Source organism: Leptodactylus fuscus, chromosome 2 (genome assembly GCF_031893055.1).
Source record: "Leptodactylus fuscus isolate aLepFus1 chromosome 2, aLepFus1.hap2, whole genome shotgun sequence".
Taxonomy (NCBI): Eukaryota; Metazoa; Chordata; class Amphibia; order Anura; family Leptodactylidae; genus Leptodactylus; species Leptodactylus fuscus.
Window position 1 is genome coordinate 74564362 of NC_134266.1, and position 4394 is coordinate 74568755.

General features: G+C 37.1%; 1 non-coding gene across 1 annotated transcript; it reads right to left on the reverse strand.

The window, feature by feature from the left end:
• Nucleotides 1–3587: 3587 nt before the first annotated feature.
• Nucleotides 3588–3694, reverse strand: LOC142196340 (U6 spliceosomal RNA). Its single transcript, XR_012715185.1, has one exon. It is a non-coding gene; the product is annotated as a U6 spliceosomal RNA (small nuclear RNA).
• Between the last annotated feature and the right edge of the window lie 700 nt (nt 3695–4394).

Consider the following 4394-nt stretch of genomic DNA (forward strand, 5'->3'; position numbering starts at 1 on the left):
TCCCTCCACCATGAATTGGTCCAAACTGGGGTTTTTAGAGGCTCCCTCCACCATGAATTTGCCCAAACTGGGGTGTTTAGAGGCTCCCTCCACCATGAATTTGCCCAAACTCTGCTGGTTAGAGGCTCAATCCACCCTGATTTTCAAAACAAATGTTGGTGCCAACCTCAACTTACTACAAGGGCCAAATTCACTGCTGGTGACAAGCTCTCCTCACTGCAAGTGCCAAATACACATGTTTCAAGGTGTTTTCCTACTGTCAGAGAGGTGGTATTGAGTGTGTAAAGTGTGTAGTTGTTAGGCTGTGATGTTGGGGTAATAGAGGGTCTTTGGTGTGTTAGATGCCCCCAGACATGCTTCCCTGCTGTCCCAGTGTCATTCCAGAGGTGTTGGCATCATTTCCTGGGGTGTCATAGTGGACTTGGTGACCCTCCAGACACGGATTTGGGTTTCCCCCTTAACGAGTATCTGTTCCCCATACACTATAATGGGGTTCGAAACCCATTCGAACACACGAACATTGAGCGGCTGTTCGAATCGAATTTCGAACCTCGAACATTTTAGTGTTCGCTCATCTCTATTAACGAGCAGTTGGACAGGTGTACCTAATAAAGTGGCCGGTGAGTGTATATATATATATATATATATATATATATATATATATATATATATATATATATATATATATATATATATATATGGGTCCAAGGGGATGGCAGGTCCTAAAACTGACTATACTTTCTGACTATAAGACCATTTAACGCAGGGCTAGAATTCTTCCAATTTCTTATATCTAACTACAGTATGTATCAATCCGCTCAGTTCCTCCTGTTCACCGGTGGCATTCGAGCTGTTTCTATTTGTTTTATTTTACAAAGAAGTCATTAGCAAAAAGATAGCTATAAATCCTCATATACAGTATTTTCATCCTTATATCCAATATAAGTTAAGCCTAAACGAAACTTAAAATTAGAATATTCACTTCTACGTCACTTGTCACTCAGATCTGTCTTAGGTATTATTACATTCTAGTAGTAATGAGGCTTGCAAGGGTTAAGCAGAACCTTAGTGTCTCCCCTACCGTTAGCAATGTATGAGTAAGGCTGGCAATGGATGTTGGTATGTAGCTTATGATTTTAATTGAACGCATCCTGTGGCAGTGTTTGTCAGAACTGTGGTTAGCGTAGATTATTAGAAGATGAAAGCGCACATTGGTTTATTTTAAGTGACTTACTATAGATGCATGCAGGCAGCATTCCTGCACCATGAATGGATTTGGGTGATTCATGTTTAATGTGGGTGAGAGGTCACTGAAAGTAAATGTATGAAATAACATTGAAACCGACTGTAAATAGGATCTTCCCAAATCCATTCATTTCTGCAGGTTTATTTAGGGAGTCTCATTTTTCTTCTTCTGTCTTTATAGAGGGTCATTTGCATGGAGAAGAGCAGCGCGCTTTAATGGGAAACCATATATATATATATATATATCCTATTAATATTATAAATGTGAAAGTTTGTGAGTTTGTGGGTTTGTGGGTTTGTGTGTTTGGATGTTTGCATGTTCGGATGTTTGTTCCTCAATCACGGAAAAACCACGGATTTGGCTGAAATTTTCCACAAACATAGTTAATACACCCGATTAAACAATAGGCTACTTTTCGTCACAATAGCGCACATACGTTTGTGCCAGGACCCCCACAAAACCCAAACTCACACCACCATCTCTGCAATCTCACACACTTTGGACCATAGCAAGCCACAAAATTCATATTGCCCTCTACAGCCTAGCCCCTAACCCCACACAATCACATATACATATACTTTACCACTTTGCCCCTCACCTTAACGATACTCCAGGAGGCTCTCTGTAACGCTCTGGAGCAGCCATGTTTGCCGACCCCCACCGCTCTGACAATCCGCGACACCCCCCACCCATGTCAATACCCCTAGGAGGTCTAATAAATGCAAAAAAAAAGTTTAAAAAAAGTAAAAAAATATAAAAAAATAAATAAAAAGGATTAAAAATTCAAATCACCCCCCTTTCCCTAGAACACATATAAAAGTAGTTAAAAACTGTGAAACATATACATGTTAGGTATCCCCACGTCCGAAATCGCCCGCTATACAAAGCTATACAAATATTTCTCCTGTTCGGTAAACGCCGTAGCGGGAAAAATGGTCAAAAGTGCCAAACCGCCATTTTTTCACTGTTTTGATTCTGATAAAAATTTGAATAAAAAGTGATCAAAGCAATAACATTTCCCAAAAATGGTAGAACTACAAAGTACACCCGGTCCCGCAAAAAAAGACGCCCTATACATCCCCGTACACGCATGTATAAAAAAGTTACAGCTGTCGGAATATGGCGACTTTTCAAAAAATAATTTTTTTCAACAGTTTTGGATTTTTTTTAAGGGGTCAAAATTTAAATAAAACCATATAATTTTGGTATCCCCAGAATCGTAACGAAACACAGAATACAGGGGACATGTCATTTTGGTTGCACAGTGAACGCCGTAAAACCAAAGCCCGTAAGAAAGTCGCAGAAATGCATTTTTTCTTCACATCCACCCCATTCTGAATTTTTTCCCTGCTTCCCAGTACATTATATACAATAAATAATGGCGGCATCATGAAGAAAAATTTGTCCCAGGAAAAATTAAGACCTCATATGGCTCTGGGAGCAGAGAAATAAAAAAGTTATGGAGTTTAGAAGGAGGGGAGTCAAAAACGAAAATCAAAAAATGCCACCGGCGGGAAAGGGTTAACTTCAAATACCTCTGTCCCAAAGTCACTATGTAAAGTTTCTCACAACACCGTATAGCAGCTCTAATACAAATTAACTTCAACACAAAAGTCTCACGTATTCTCAGAATTACAGCAAAAACAAGATACAAACTTACATTTCATATCCCATACCTTATACACAGTACGAAAACCTTACCCACGCCTGTATATACCCACTTCTACAATCACCGCAGACGAAGTCGCGAGTACCAGCTAATATATATATATATATATATATATACAAATGTTAATTTTAATATATATATATATTTATTTATTGTTTTTGTTTTCTCTTCTGTCCTTGGCTGGCACTACTTATAGGTAAAGGAGACTCAAACGTTGACCCAAATTTATTATATTGAGGGAGTGACTGGGAGAAGAGAATAAGCAACAATTTCCACCATCACTTTTGGATATTATTAACCCTTTAAATGCACTGGATAATTTGTACCTTAAAGGGGTATTCCCATGTACATAATCATATCTATTTTTGTAGATAATTAAAAGTTAAACATTTTTGCAAATATAAATAATTAAAAATTCTGCAGTTTTAAAGATTTTCTCTAATTTTCTTAGTGGTGACAATCTGTTATCTTGATCGGTTGCCATGGATACGACCACTAATGCAGGAACTTTCTATGGCCTGGGACTTGTCAGGAACCCGGCTATGACTTTCTTATTGTAGCTGGGTTATCAGGCAGGGACACTACATGTATGAGAAGATATCCCGGCCACAATAAGGAAATCATGGCTGATTTTCTTTTTTTTTTTTTTCTTTCTTTTTTTTCTTTTTTTTTTAAAATATGGAACGCTTCACGAATTTGCATGTCATCCTTGTGCAGGGGCCATGCTAATCTTCTCTGTATCGTTCCAATTTTAGTATATGTGCTGCCGAAGCGAGCACTCATGGCTGATTTTCTGACCTTAGAAAGTTTCTTCATTGGTGGTCGTATCCACTGGCAACCGATCAAGATAACAGACTCTCACCACTAAGAAAGTTAGAGAAAATCTTTAAAACTCTGCAGAATTTTTAATTACTTACATTTGCAAAAATGTTTAACTTTTAATCATCTACAAATTAAAAAAATATTTATGTAGATGGGAATACCCCTTTAATGCTTTTTTTTCATATTTTCCTTTCCCACCTTCCAAAATTCATAACTTTTTACTTGACTGACGACATAGCTATGTTAGGGCTTATTCTTTATGTATTTTTGTTTTGCACCATTTTGGGGTACATATAATATTTTGATTATAAAATGTTTTTATTAACATTTTTAGGGGGGTCCGTGTGAAAAACATCACACAATTCTATCATTTTTTGCATTTTGTTTTTATGGTGTTCACTCATAAAATAAAAATAACATGGCGTCTTTCCCCGGCTGGTCACTGATGACGTTATGGCTGGTCTACAATAGTACCATATCCTATATCTGGTTTTATCATGTTTTACTCTATTATGATGCCTAGAACTTTTTTACAGTTCTGTTAACAGAGATAAGTAAGGGCTTTTTATTTGTGGGATAAGTTGTAGTTTTTATTGCTAGCAAGTTTTGGTACTTATGACTTTTTTTTTTTTTTTATGTAGATTGTGAGCCCTATAT